At 46.4% G+C, this 15,557-nt stretch overlaps 1 protein-coding gene across 4 annotated transcripts in view; it reads left to right on the top strand.

Annotated features, from left to right (window-relative positions):
• Positions 1-15,557, top strand: part of COL8A1 (collagen type VIII alpha 1 chain) — a 196,953-nt gene that overhangs the window by 104,621 nt on the left and 76,775 nt on the right. For all 4 annotated transcript variants that reach the window (XM_068270674.1, XM_068270670.1, XM_068270673.1 and 1 more), the window contains one exon: positions 3,472-3,551. The gene's annotated coding sequence lies outside the window, so the exon portion shown is untranslated. The remainder of the gene's footprint in view (positions 1-3,471; positions 3,552-15,557) is intronic.

The raw sequence follows: 15,557 nt of genomic DNA, 5'->3' as shown, positions 1-15,557 counted from the left end.
CCCTAATTAATCAGGAAAGGCCGCTCGCGCGAGCGGCCGTTTTCTGTCAGATCACGGAGCGGGTCTCCGTGAATAGCCTGCGAGCCGCTGATTGCGGCTCGCAGACTAAATGTAAACGTAGGAGACGTATGTCTCCTTTGTTTACATTGTACGGCGCTGCTGCGCAGCAGCGTCGTAAGGCAGATCGGCGATCCCCGGCCAATCAGCGGCCGGGGATCGCCGCCATGTGACAGGGGACGTCCTGTCACAGGCTGCACAGGACGGATAGCGTCCTGTGCAGCCCCGATCACCAGGGGGCAAGGTAGGAGAGGGAGAAGCGGAATTTCGCCGCGGAGGGGGGCTTTGAGGTGCCCCCCCCCGCAACAATACAGCCAGCAGGAGCGATCAGACCCCCCCTGCACATCATCCCCATAGGGGGGAGAAAAGGGGGGCGATCTGATCGCTCAGCATACACCCTGATCTGTGCTGGGGGCTGCAGAGCCCACCCAGCACAGATCACAAAAAACAGCACTGGTCCTTAAGGGGGGGGTAAAGGGTGGGTCCTCAAGTGGTTAAAGAGACTCTGAAGTCTCATAAAATTCAGGTTTTTATTTTACAAATCTCTTTAACATTATTGCCCTAACTAAAACTCTGCATCCCCGCGGCTGCACACTAACTAAATCCCCCCAAACTCCCCAGCAAAAATCCACGACTTTCTTGGTCGTGGATTTTGCTGCTGGAGGAGGCAGAGCTCTCAGCTGCAGCTCTGCCTCCATGCGCATCAATCCGCGCGAATCTCCGCCTCTCCCTCACCCCTCTCAGTGAAATAGGATTGAGAGAGGAGGGCGGAGGAGGCGATCCAGCGCTGATGGACGCGTGTAGAGGCATATCTGCAGCCAAAAGCTCTGCCTCTCACGGAAGCACTCCCCGCAATGTGCCCCGGGGAGTTTGGGGAGATTTAGTTAGTGTGCAGCCGCGGAGATGCAGCGTTTTAGTTAGGGCAATAATGTTAAAGAGATTTTTAAAATAAAAACCTGAATTTTATGAGATTTCAGAGTCTCTTTAATTGTGCTTAATCTGAGTGTAGAGACTGTGCAAAGTCACATTTGCATGAAATGCTCAGAAATTGGTAAAAGCAACTGTCATTGGATAAGTTCCTTGTTAGAGCCACACACAAAAAAAGTTGGGGTGAGCCAACAGATGACAATGATGCTGTTAGTTATAGTGACATTGGCCTCAATTCACTAATATCATGCTGGAGATAATAAGGCAAGAGAAAACTTACCTCCACACAGTAGAGAGTTATCCTACCTCTTCATTCCTTACGTTACCTCTTCTGTAGTTAATTTACCTCCTCTGTAGTTAATTTACCTCCTCTGTAGTTATTTTCACACGCAGTTAATGAACAGCCTGTCTTTAACTCTGGAGTTATTTTAAGGATTAAAGAGTTAACTTAAAGACAGAAGAGGTAACTTTAGGTTTGCCTGAGGTAAAATGTTTCCTGAATACTACATGCCTTATCACCATGGGAACAACTCTAGAAGAGTTATTAAAGACAGGAGATAAGCTTAGTGAATTGAGGCCATTGTCATTTTATACTATTTTACTATGACTGTTTTTGGATTGTGGGATGAATCAGCTGGGTTTCCATTAATTCTTATGGGGAAATTCGCTTTGATATAAGAGTGCTTTGGATTACAAGCATGTTTCTGGAAGGAATTATGCTTGCAAATCAAGGTTCAACTGTACCTCTGTACATTGTCTTTTTAAAGCCTTAAAGAGGAACTCCAGTGAAAATAATGTAATAAAAAAGTGCTTAATTTTTACAATAATTATATACAAATGATTTAGTCAGTGTTTACCCATTGTAATATTTATTAAATCCCTGATTTATATTTTGACATTTATTACATGGTGACATTTTTACTGCTGGCAGGTGATGTAGCTGCTGCATGCTTTTTTGGCGGTTGGAAAGCGCTATAAACAGCTATTTCCCACAATGCAACAGGGTTCACAGACCGGAAACTGCCAGGAGTACGTACTCAGAGTTTCTTGTGGGAGGGGTTTCACCACAATATCAGTCATACAGCGCCCTCTGATGGTCTGTTTGTGAAAAGGAATAGATTTCTCATGTAAAAGGGGGTATCAGCTACTGATTGGGATAAAGTTCAATTCTTGGTCAGAGTTTCTCTTTAAAGTGGACCTGAACTCAGAACTTCCTTTCTGCTCTAAAAGATAAGCAACATCATAATAACCTTTAACCTCCTTGGCGGTAACCCCGAGCTCCGGTCAGGGCGGAAAACCACAGCTCAGAGCGGTAACCCCCGACCTAAACTCAAGGTAGCTGTGGAAGGCTCTATGCAGAGCAATGCGTGCAGCGGGCGTTTCAACTCACCTCCCGGGGGATCTCGACGTCGGCCGCCATTCTTCTTCCTCTCCTCTGAGGCTCTGCTTCCCCCTGGTGAGATCACCGTCTGTCGTCATGACGACAGCCAGCAATCTCACTATAGGGTTACAGCGCCAACCGGAGGACAGAGGGAAAACTGCAGAGCTGGAGCCCAGGGAGGTAATTCCTTGGGCTGCTGCAGACTCTCTGCTGGTATGATTTTTTCATAATTTTAGGGTCTAAAAGCACATGAAAAAATTGTACCACTTTTAGACCCTAAAATCAGAAGGAATCACCGCCAGGGAGGTTAAAGAAAAACTTTTCTTTGTTACAGCTAATACAAATCCTGCAACATATCTGCAGTGTGTATACCTCGCGCTTTCATGGAAGCAGACATAAGGTTAAACATCCTGTGTTTACCAATAAGCTGCTCTGCCGTGGCAGTCAGCTGACACAGCTGAGAGCTCAAATTACAACTTGTGCTTAGTCACAGATGAGCGGGAATTAGACAGGCTAAACTCTCTAAATACATACAGGGTGCATTTCTATATGTTTTCCTTCTGTCCTGTGCAAGAGTTCAGGTCCACTTCAATAGTAACTGAAATGCGTGTGCAATAGTTGCCATTAGTTAAAGTGAACCTCCGGACTAAAAATCTACTCAGCAGCACTGAAAAGGCTTGGTGTTTCTTTAACAGTTTCACAGCATCAGAACTTTGTTTTTCTTACCAAAGCATCATTTTTAGCTGCATTTTTAGCTAAGCTCCACCCATCAAAGAAAAAAAGGTCGCACTTTTTTTCCCTGATGCTGTGCAGAGCATGATGGTATTTCCTATGTTGTTATTCACGTTGCCTAGCAACTGGGAGAGGTGCTCAGGACACAGGACAGTTGGAACTGTGTCTCATGCTCCCTGTCACCTCCTTTCAACCAAAAAGATGGCTGCCCTCAAGAAATCAAACATTTGCCTGTTCTTTTAAAACAGGGTGGGTAAGAGATTATATTACCTATCTATTTTAATTAACATAACTAATGTAACTTAATGACAGTATGTTTGTTTAGGCTGGAGTTCCTCCTTAAGGTCTTACTAACTGTATGTCATTTATTGCAGGTGCTGACTGGCAAAACAAACGCTTGCACATTTATATGAAAAAACTAAGAGCACTTTCTTCAACATCTTGAAGCTTTAATGTAAGTAAATGGAAACATATGATTCAGGGAAGCCTTATGTGACAATGAATGGTAGTTAAGGAGGGGGGGGGGGGTCTTAGCTATAGATGGATTGGTGCCATTTAGAGTGAGTGCTAATTGACGGGACTTGTTTCTCCATACACTGATGCACATTCATGTGACTCTGGATGCTTGTATATACAGCCTTGGACGCCGGCCCACCAGTCAAGCTAAACACTGCCCCCCCCCCCCCCCCCCCCTGCTTTCCTTCCATGCATTACTGTTGTGTACTGTAGCATTGTAACAACTTCTCTTACACACAGATGTCATAAGGAACACATAAAATCAGTCATCTGAACACTGAGAGGGTTCAGTGAAACTAACAACATATGGAAGCCGTTACAGTTATTCCAAGGTGGATTGTCTGGCTTGTTCAGGCACCAACTAAGCATTGAAGAAAACCTATCACCGGCTTAAAGGGAACTACAAGTGAAAGGGATACGGGGGCTGCCATATTGCTATCACATTTTACAAAACTGCCATTTAGTTGGCTGTTGGGTGGTCATTTTATCTCCTGTCTTGTCTGAGACACACTCCTGCATCAAGCATGCAAGTAACTGGATCAAATGAGTGTTTTTGTTTTGTTTTTTTATCATGCATTAGTAAATAGGGCCAACTGAGCTATTAAAATACACGTGAATGCCATGGACCATAAGCAGGTAAACATGTTTGCCCCTTTGCCCCCTGACCCTTATGGTCCTTTTGGTAATCCAAGTTGGGGAGTGGTTAGAGAAGATGGCAAGTGGTGCCCCTGACTTCCACCGGGCCCCAGACACCTGCCTAGGTTGCCTTGTGAATGATCCCGAGTTCTCCTAGGCATGACCATCACTACACATCATTATCTTATCAGAGAGGAATCAATCTGAATGAATCCCACCACACACTGTGCACAGATCAATAGATTTCCGCATGAACTTCACAAAAAATCTGTACATACCTCCCAACTTTTTAAGATGAGAAAGAGGGACACTTAAGCCACGCCCCTGCCACACCCATAGTCACGCCTACCATAAATATTTCATTCGAAAAATATGTTGTTTTATAATTCAAACCACACTGGACCTTTCTATCCTGGTTCATTTTTCTTCATATCAACATTTTAAAATTAGTAATATATCAATTTAAAGGATGGGAATAAAGTTTAGAGTCAATCAAACACATCTTTTAGTAGAGAAATATATATATTTACATAGAAAGAGGGACAAAGTCCTGAAAGAGGGACAAATGATGAGGAAAGAGGGACAGGGCTCCAAAAGAGGGACAGTTGGGAGCTATGCACACATCCTGCCGGGTCCCCGGGTCTCTCAGTCGGTCCCCCTTCTCCCATGTGGGCCATGCTAAGTGTAGGCAGCTCAGCAGTCCACCTGTACGTGTCTTCTCTCCACCACCAGGTGTTCCTTCCTGTCTCTACTCTCTTGGGAAGTCAGCATGACAAGCGGCTTCTCAGTTGATTTGGGGGGTCACAGTGAGGCCCAGGGGGTCTGAGAGCTGCATAGAAAGGACACAGAGTAAACAGTTGAGATCTGAATGCTATTGATCATTTACTAGGGTACAAGCGTGCACCACTTAGTATTACTTCAGATGCCAGCAGATAACTTAATATCCATAGGATTACTTGTGCTACAGCGCTTTGCTGATCTCCGGTGCTGAAATCGCCTGAGTGTGAATGAGGCCTTACTGATAATTCACTAAGGCCTAACCTAACCTTACTCTCACACGAGCCCTCCCTCTCGATGCCTAAGAGTCCATTCATTCTCAGCGTGGGACACTTTGCCGCAGAGTCAAGGATAAAATTGGATCACCCTGCTTCTGCACAAATACACACCCCATGCTGATTACTATTTCCCCTTTGAGTTTTAGCAACTGGGGGGGGGGGGGGGGGGGGGAGGACCGTAATTCGCACACTGGCTAATGCCGTCGGCAAAATCACCTTTGTTTTTGCTAAGTAGTGCGACGTCCGGCTGAAACTCCTAAATCAGCTGCCTCGATGCTCAACTCTAACGGATCCACCCTGCTGATGCCTAACTCTAAGGACCCCCCGCGATGCCTGATTAGGGCTAAGACCCCCCACAGACAGGGCCACCTTCAGGGCATCACAGCAGGGACTAGAGTATGGGGCCCAAGTGAGTCTGGGGCCCAATGTACAGCACAACACACATGGGCTCCAGCTGCTGCGTGTTCAGGGCGTGGCTGACTTGCTCACTGATTGCCAGCTCGGCTGGCTTATGCATGTGGTGGGGTGTTGGGCGGGGTATGGTACAGGCGGTACATAGTTTTGTTACATTGACTTATATCACTGACTCTCACCTCCTGGTGTCTCCTCCTGTCTCCGTCCGGTGTTCACCATAAGCTCCACCCTCTCACGTCACGTCAAGACAAGACACAAGCAGCGGGAGGACATAATGGATGTGGCGGCCATTGAAGAGGCAGGCAGTAGGCTCTTAGAGCCGTATATTGTGGTGGTGGTGGTGGAATTTGATTTAAAAATAGGCAGTTGTTAATAGTTGCCTGACCCTAAACACCCCCCCCCCCCTTAATCTTAGTTGCCTGGCCCTGACCTCCCATTTATGTCAGGCTTCTTCTAGGGAGGGACCAGAAGCACGTCAGGGGGCTGGGAAGAGCCCCAGGTAAGTGACTAGCCACTTAAAATGTCACTTAACATTCCCTTTAAAGGATATCCGAGTAACAGTCTAACATAATGTTCTTTTACTTACCCGAGGCTTCTTCCAGCGCTTGTAGGCTTCTCACTGGTCTCCCGGTCGTCTTCCTCTATCCGCTTTTTTTGGGGCCCATTAGCTTTGCCTGGTATGGGGCCTAAACATTTCTTATGGCAGCCCTACCCACTGATACCTAACCCTTAGGACCTCTGCTGATGCCTATTGCCTAACCCTAAGGACCCCTGCTGATGCCTAACCCTAAGGACCTCCACTGATGCCTAACTCTAAGGACCCCTGCTGATGCCTAACCCTAAGGACCACTGCTGATGCCTAACCCTAAGGACCCCTGCTGATGCCTAACCCTAAGGACTCCTGCTGATGCCTAACCATAAGGACCCCTGCTGATGCCTAACCCTAAGGACTCCTACTGATGCCTAACCCTAAGGACCTCCGCTAATGCCTAACCCTAAGGACCCCTGCTGATGCCTAACCGTAAGGACCCCTGCTGATGCCTAACCCTAAGGACCTCCACTGATGCCTAACTCTAAGGACCCCTGCTGATGCCTAACCCTAAGGACCCCTGCTGATGCCTAACCCTAAGGACCCCTGCTGATGCCTAATCCTAAGGACTCCTGCTGATGCCTAACCCTTAGGACCCCTGCTGATGCCTAACCCTAAGGACCCCTGTTGATGCCTAACCCTTAGGACCCCTGCTGATGCCTAACCCTAAGGACTCCTGCCGATGCCTAACCCTTAGGACCCCTGCCGATGCCTAACCCTAAGGACCCCTGCCGATGCCTAACCCTAAGGACCCCTGCCGATGCCTAACCCTTAGGACCCCTGCTGATGCCTAACCCTAAGGACCCCTGCTGATGCCTAACCCTTAGGACCCCTGCTGATGCCTAACCCTAAGGACCTCTGCTGATGCCTAACCCTTAGGACCCCTGCTGATGCCTAACCCTAAGGACCCCTGCCGATGCTTAACCCTTAGGACCCCATGCTGATGCCTAACCCTAAGGACCCCTGCTGATGCCTAACCCTTAGGACCCCTGCTGATGCCTAACCCTAAGGACCTCTGCTGATGCCTAACCCTAAGGACCCCTGCTGATGCCTAACCCTAAGGACCCCTGCTGATGCCTAACCCTTAGGACCCCTGCTGATGCCTAACCCTAAGGACCCCTGCTGATGCCTAACCCTTAGGACCCCTACTGATGCCTAACCCTAAGGACTCCTGCTGATGCCTAACCCTAAGGACCCCTGCTGATGCCTAACCCTAAGGACCCTTGCTGATGCTTAACCCTTAGGACCCCTGCTGATGCCTAACCCTAAGGACTCCTGCCGATGCCTAACCCTTAGGACCCCTGCTGATGCCTAACCCTAAGGACCCCTGTTGATGCTAACCCTGAGGACCCCTGCTGATGCTAACCCTAAGGACCCTTGCTGATCCTAACCCTAAGGACCCTTGCTGATGCCTAACCCTAAGGACTCCTGCTGATGCCTAACCTTAAGGACCTCCACTGATGCCTAACTCTAAGGACCCCTGCTGGTGATGCCTAACCCTAAGGACTTCCACTAATGCCTAACTCTAAGTAAGGACACCTGCTGATGTCTAACCCTAAGGACTCCTGCGATACCTAACCCTTAGGACCACTGCTGATGCCTAACCCTTAGGACCCCTGCTGATGCTAACCCTAAGGACCCTGCTGATGCCTAACCCTTAGGACCCCCGCCGTTGCCAAACCTTGAGACCCCCCACCAATACCTATCCCTAAGCCCTCTCTTGGCGATGCCTAACCATAAGAAACCACCCCTCCGATGCCTAACCTAAGACTTCCTCCCCCCCCCCCCCCTCTCACCACCAATACCTTTTCTCCCAGGAGATCATTTTTCATCTTTTGTTTAAAATTAATTTTCAGCACTCCACAATTGAATATGTTGGCGCTTTTGTTAAATTAACAAAAATAACAATAGAAAAAGTACCAAAAAGTAGGTGAAAAAGTACCATGAAAATTATACTCATACAATGTGAAAAATTATCATCTAGGAGAAAAAGTGAATTGAATAAGGGTTGCAGTGTGTAATGAATTTGCATGCCATTACATATAACATATACTCAGGCATAAGCCACGCTGATAGGTACACAATCCTACTTTCTTTCCTCCTTAAATTCTGTGTCCTTAAAGTGTAACAACTGTCGACATAAAATCAAAAATCAATTCTTTATTTTTATCTGGTAAACAAGTAATGAGGATTCTAATCAGGCAATCCAAAAGTTAAAATCTCTATTACTTTTCTTGTTTATAAATGATCATTCCCAGTTTACCTGACTCTTATTTGGTACGTTGCCGCAAAAAGCAAGTTGCAGGGCATGCTGGGTTGTCCTTTTTTGCTTCTGTACATTAGTTAAGTCTGAGGGGAAATAAAGAAGCAAAAAAAGACAACCCAGTATGCCCTGCAACTCCCCTTGTGTGGCAACGTACCAAATAAGAGTCAGGTAAACTGGGGAATGATCATTTATCAACAAGAAAAGTAATATAGATTTTAACTTTTGGATTGCCTGGTTAGCATGCTTATTACTTATTTACCAGGTAAAAATAAAGAATTGATTTTTGATTTTATGCCCGACAGTTACTCTTTAAAGGGTTACTGTAGGGGGGTCGGGGGGAAATTAGTTGAACTTACCGGGGCTTCTAATGGTCCCCCGCAGACATCCTGTGCCCGCGCAGCCAGTCACAGATGCTCCGGCCCTGCCTCCGGTTTACTTCTGGAATTTCAGACTTTAAAGTCTGAAATCACTGCGCCTGCGTTGCCGTGTCCTCGCTCACACTGTTGTCACCAGGAGCGTACTGCGCAGGCGCAGACTGTACTGGGCCTGCACAGTACGCTCGTGGTGACATCAATGGTGACATCACAACAACGCAGACGCAGTGGTTTTCAGACTTTAAAGTCTGAAATTCCAGAAGTGAACCGGAGGCAGGGCTGGAGCATCGGTGACTGGTTGCGTGGGCACAGGATGCCTGTGGGGGACTATCAGAAGCCCCGGGTAAGTTCAACTCATTTTCCCCTAACCCCCCTACAGTATCCCTTTAATGAAACCCTGTGCAGTAGTATGGGCGAGGCCAGATGATTTTGATCGGGGAGGGTGGGCAGGTCAGGAGCGGCATGTTGTGTGACTGCTGGAGTGGGCTATGTTGTTGGGTCTGCACCACATAAACAATCTGAGGTCAAACATAAATGGAAAAGGCGTTTGACTAAGAGGAACATGGATTTCAATATTACTGCTTCACGTATTATGTCTAAACTGAGACAGTAATATATGTAAATTAAAACAGCCGGGATGTCTTGTTATAGCGGGTTTCATCACTGCACAGATGGCTCCTTCAGTAGATGATGTATATATAAACTAGCCAGACCCAATTCATCTAAGAGCAAATTGTGAAATCATGAAAATGTTTAATGCCTGGGATGCATATGCTTTGAAGATAGGCTGGATGTAGGTTTACAGCTGTGTCTGCAGCTGCATGTAACTAACTACAGTAATGTTGTCAGTTAATAAAACAAAAAGTGGCTTGGACATGGACCACATGTTACCAAGAGAGGCAGCGTCTACCCTCCAGCGACAAGCACTCTCCCGAAAATACTCACTGTCAGCGGTGTAACACAGAGGCGTCACTTGGGTTACAATCAACCGGTGCGGAAGCTCTTGGTGTCACCCCTCTCTTACCCCAATAACCTCCAACCTCACCAGGCTTTGCTGTATCGTTACATGTTACATTTGTTGAGAATGGGGTTGGGAAGGGGTTATACTGGACCTCCTCTTGCTATAGGGGAGAGAGGAGTTGGGCAATAGCCTGGCCTATATTTACACAGCCCTACTCCACTGTCCCTTAACCTGGAGCTTGGTGTCACCCCCTCTGCTGGTGAAACCTGGTCCGCACCCCCCCCCCCCCCAGTGATGCCACTGGTGTAACAATAGCCCCTTGTGACCCACGCCATTGTGGGTGGGGGGTCTGGGGGCTAAGGGGCCCGGTCCTGTGGCAAGGAGAGTGGTTGGATAATGTAATGGTTAAAGGCTCTGCCCCCTCCGAAGATTAGCATCAAGGCATTGTTGTTAATCATATCGAGGCCGCCCACCTTCTCTTCCTTCAGCATGGCCGGACAGTAGCCATAAGAGCATGCCTGTGTATGAGCAGCACTTCCTACTACTTAATACTAAGGGGCACCTGTGCCTATCTATGACGGGCAATGGAAACGAGCGACAAGTGACAGTTGGACAGCCAGCACACTTGCGGTGCAGTTTGGTGGGGGTTTGTAGGTCCATGGAGGGTGAAGTCTGAAGTGCCAGAACATCTGTGCCTGCTGGGAGGGCAACCAAAACTAGGGGACTATCTATACTAGTGTACTACCTCTGGGTACTTATACTGGGAAACTAAGTCTAGCCACTTAAACTGGGGGGGGGGGGGGGGGGGGGGGGACGACAATTTCAGTGTTTGCTATAGGTGCTATATTGCCCAGATACGCCCCTAGTTCTCAGATACAATGTGATAGCAATGCTATAGAATCTCCAAGGATTCCTTTAACTACGTGCTCAGCTGAGCATTCCTACCACAACAGTTCTCGTATAAGCTGTCCCATCTGCCGTCATTGATCTGCCTGAATACATTTAGCCATAACACTCCCAACAATATCCCTCAGTAACATAAATATGGACTTTTCCTGGTCAGGATTACAGTATACACACGTGTGGCCTAACACAGAATCTGCCCCCGTACTGGACATGTACAATGCCTTTGTTTTTATTTAACGTGCGTGGAAGATCTCCTGGTTACTAAGCCTCTTGGGGTGTAATATAAACACGACTTATACACACTTGTCCTTTTAGTACGTGTGGGACTTTTAGAGAGGACAGACACCATAAACATCTCCAACACATGAAGGAGATGATGTCTCTGGGAGCCCAGACTGGGCTGTGAACTCCAGGAATTTTCACATTCCCTCTAGTCTTTCAATACACACTGTAATGTTTACTTTTCTGGGGCAAGGTAAATGCCAAATTCCGCAATCTTGAGACATGTTGTTGAGTTTATGGCTTATTTTTAGGAGGGTGGGTGGTTTGCCATGAACAATGGAGTCAATTATGCTGCGACAAACACAGAACCGGAAGAACGAGCTAGATGTAGTACAATCTGTAGGTCAGTGTAGCATGCTATAGACACATGAATGGCAATTAATACATTGGGAGATAAAGGGTATCAGGAAAATCAGGGGCATGCGGCTTCTGAACAAATCAGGTGCCGGCATAGACTTCAATTGAAAATATCAGCAAGCGGTGGCAAATGAGAAATTTGGTCCCCAGTCGCCGCCCAGTAATTCTCATTTTTGATGTAGGGGGTTGGTTAAGGTTAGGATTCAGGAAGGGGGTTTGTGCAGGGGAGGGAGTCTTAGGGTTGTTAGGCACTACCGGGAGGGAGGTGGTCTTAGGGTTAGGGTTTGTGCTGTCCAACGGTGTGTTGGGAAATTTCGTGTTGCGGTCTCTCTCCAGTCTACAGACCAGATCAATGTGCTTAGAATGCATCCTACAGCAGTTTGAGTTGTCTATAAAGCCTTTCTGTGGGCAAAATTATAAATAACTTGTAGGGTTAAAAGGTGGTACTAACCTTTCCAGGAAGGCTCCCTTTAAATCGTAGTCCTACTTCTTGCTTCCCTTCTCACCAAGCCCTGCCTTCACACGAGTTGGCTTTTTTTTTACTGGGCATGCACAGAACTTACTTGTGCATGCCAAGAATGAAGAAGCTTGTACTTGGACAGGAGTGCCGTGATGAAGAAGAAGAGGGTCCCAAGCAGCAGCGGTGGGTTAGAGGATAATCTGGGAAGCCTCTGGACCATTCAGAAGCTTCCCTCTACTTAGGTAAGTATCTAACTTTATTTTTTTGTTTCGTCCCAGGTTCACTTTAACTTAGCACAAATTTATTTGAGTTCTCCATCAGCTTCAGCCCCCCCCCTCCCCCCCCCAAAAAAAAACCAAAAAAAAAAACCAAAAAAAGATTCTCATTACACATTGCTCAAAAGTGGCTAGCCAAATGTTTACCGCCTCCCTCCTTGAGAATGGAGACCTGGGCATCAAAGCATTCCCTAAGCCAAGTTTATTTTACATAGCTATAAAAGAACAAGCTCCTGTACACATTCAGATGCCTGGTTGTCTGCAAATAGACATAAATAATCGGGGCCCTAGATAGTCTCCGAGACCTGCTTCGGGAGCTGGTCTAGGAGACATAACATTCAAGCCTTCATATTTTGAAATATAAATGACCCTCGGATCTGGATTCAGCAGAGAAAAACTTTTCTACAACCACAGAAAGCCTAGCAGATGACATCAAGATTTTCTAATCTGTTGGTGCCCCTCAACAAAGCATGTCAGCCATGTGGCCAGCTAGCTCTCGATGTTTAACTTGTTGCTAAAGTTTACAGAGTCTCTTCAGAGAGCCAAGAGACTCCAAAGGCCCATACCCACGACGTGACTTTTCTGAACAGGTTTTTGCTACAAACAATTTTTTTCCATGACAACGCACAACATCGTTTAACAAACATTTGTTAGACAATGTTTCACGACGCGCCCCACCCACGGTGATGGTTTGTTTTTTAAAGACCGCCATGCTGGAGTAAATCCCGGAGGATCGTTCCAATCCTCAGTGACTTTCACGTTTACACGATTGTTCATTTACGATGGTGCCAGCGATGTATACAGATTCGGCCAGATGGATCAGGGAACAATCGTTTGTCAGCGGAGATAGCTAATCCATCTGGCCGTGATCTGCCCAGGGGTACTTAGCTTCAGCTGCAGAACTAGAACTAACTCCATGTAACATGAACTGTAATGGACACAACCTTGGCCTCAATTCACTAAGCTTTATCAAGCACTTTATCAAACGTTTGACAATTTACCTCATGGGTAAAAACTAATTTTGAGTTCACTAAGGTGTTATATATTTATCAAATGTTTTATTGATAAAACATTCGATAAGTCTATAACACCTTAGTAAATTCAAAATTACATTTTACCTATGAGGTAAATTATCAAACGTTTGATAAAACGTTTGATAAAGCTTAGTGAATTGAGGCCAAGGACAAGGACATAAGACATAAGTACTACTTAGTTTTTTTTTATCATTTTATTCTTATTCTGGACACTGTTATTTTTAGTTTACTGTAAGTAGTTACCATTCATTCATTTTCAATAAGTGTTTTTTAAAAGTAATTTATCCATGCTTTGAAGTATGATAGGGAAATTGAACAGAGCCTCTGTAATGCTACCATATGCAACACTGTGTAAATCTCTTAGTAGCATGGCAGTAGATGTCACAGGCAACTCTTAGAGTTAGAATCACAGCTACACTGTTGATTTGGTGTGTAGGTTGTCTTCTTCAGCTGAAAAACACATGGTGGCAGATATTTGGGAAGCACAGACATTTGGTGTTCATAGTAATGCCGTCTACAGTGGGAAACTTGGGCGTCGGAGGTGCTCATCAAAAAAGCGACACCAGGGCGCCCAAATTTCCTACCGTAGCCAAAATGACTATAGCGGCACCCAAACTTCCACGGTGCCCCATTATTTTCGTTTTCTTTGTGGCAGTGAGGGGATAGTTAATAGATAAGGCTAGGCGTGGGGGGGGGGGGGGTGTTGGGTTAAAGTTAAATGTCTCGGGGGAGGTCATTCAGGGTTAGTGGTCAGTGTGTGTGTGTGTGTGGGGGGGGGCCTTTTAGGGTTTGGCGTTAGAGTTTTTATTTTTTGGCGAGGCATGGGGGGGGGGGGTTGGTTAGGATTAGGCATTGGAGGGGGTGCTTAGGGGATAGGCATTGGCAGGAAGGGTGGTTAGGGTTAGGCTTCAGTAGTGGGAGGGTCCTGTTTGAGAATAATTTCCGGGCGTCCTTCTTGAATGTAGGCGATATTTGTGTGCATAGAGGCAGGGTTAGCCGGGTTGTTAACATTGCCTATTTGACTGGCTGGTTCTTGTCCTGAATTCTGGTGAGACTGAGAAGATTATCACCACAGTTTCTACCTCTTTTAGTTCCAAAGCTAAAGACATGGCCGTCTACCCATGAACTTCCACATCAATATTTAATAGGCTCTTCACTTTATTATTTGTTACCCCTGAGATGACTGTAAACCAGAAGAAACATTTCAGCTACCACAAGGTTATTAAACAATGCGGCCAGAAATTTGTCTTTTGTCTGGTTCTGAGAGGGTAATAGTCCTGCAGGAAACCACAAGTGTCATTTGCTGAAGTATTCTATAGTGAAAGTGGTTTTGTTCATTGGAGAGAGCTGGAATGTTTTGTTAGGGCGAGATCTGATTCATGAACACACGTGAAGATGTTTAATGACGGCGGTACAGATCAGATTGCTTGGCCTGGCATGTATTTCTGCAGCTCCGGGGATGGAGGTTGGCTCGCGACCAAAGAAAACACCCTTGAAAGATAATTCCGTTCATTATCGAAATATCAGTGTTGGGGAAACTAGTGAGAAGCAGCCTCGCTTCATAGATGCTGCTGCCAAGATCTACTGGTACAGGTCCTACAGGAGCCACTACCAGAGGCGTAACTAGACATCACTGGGCCCCCCTGCGAAACTTTGGAATGGGCCCCCCCACCCCCTCACTTTCTGAACAGGAAAAGGACCAATGTGTTTTCCCCATGCAGAGAAAAACACTTAGGGCCTGATTCATAAAGCGGTGCAAAGTGTTTGCACGCGAGTGAAAAGCCCTTTATCACGCCTAAACTCAGTTTAGGCATGATAAGAAGAAACCCGCGCGAATTTTTCGCGCGCAGCGTCCATTAAGCCCTATGGGACTTTGCGCGCGCGCGTGCGCGGTTGCGCACGCAAAACTTTACGCGCGGGAGCTTCGCGCGAAGAGCAGCACAAATCGGTGATAACTAGGTGGTGCAAAGGTTATCACGCCTAAAGTCTTTTAGGCGTGATAACTGAGTTATCACAGCTTTGTGAATCAGGCCCTTATGCTGGGAATACACGGTTCGTTTTTGCCTTCGTTTAAACCTTCGTGTCGATTGTGCCTTTTGTCCTTTTCGATCCCGAAATAATCGATCATACGGTTAATATCACCACCCACGGTTTCGTTTTTTTTTTCGATTCTGATGGTTTCGTTTTTCCAATGATCGAAGGCTGCAAAGAAACGAAACGAAAATCCCTTTTTACAGGGACGGACTAGCATAAACGAATATATAATCGATCTGAACAGCCATCAAGCCTACCAATGGCTCGATTAGATGGATAAAGAGAGATAATATCAAACATG

Source organism: Hyperolius riggenbachi, chromosome 2 (assembly GCF_040937935.1).
Source record: "Hyperolius riggenbachi isolate aHypRig1 chromosome 2, aHypRig1.pri, whole genome shotgun sequence".
NCBI classification, from domain to species: Eukaryota; Metazoa; Chordata; class Amphibia; order Anura; family Hyperoliidae; genus Hyperolius; species Hyperolius riggenbachi.
This window is presented reverse-complemented; position numbering and strand designations above follow the sequence as displayed.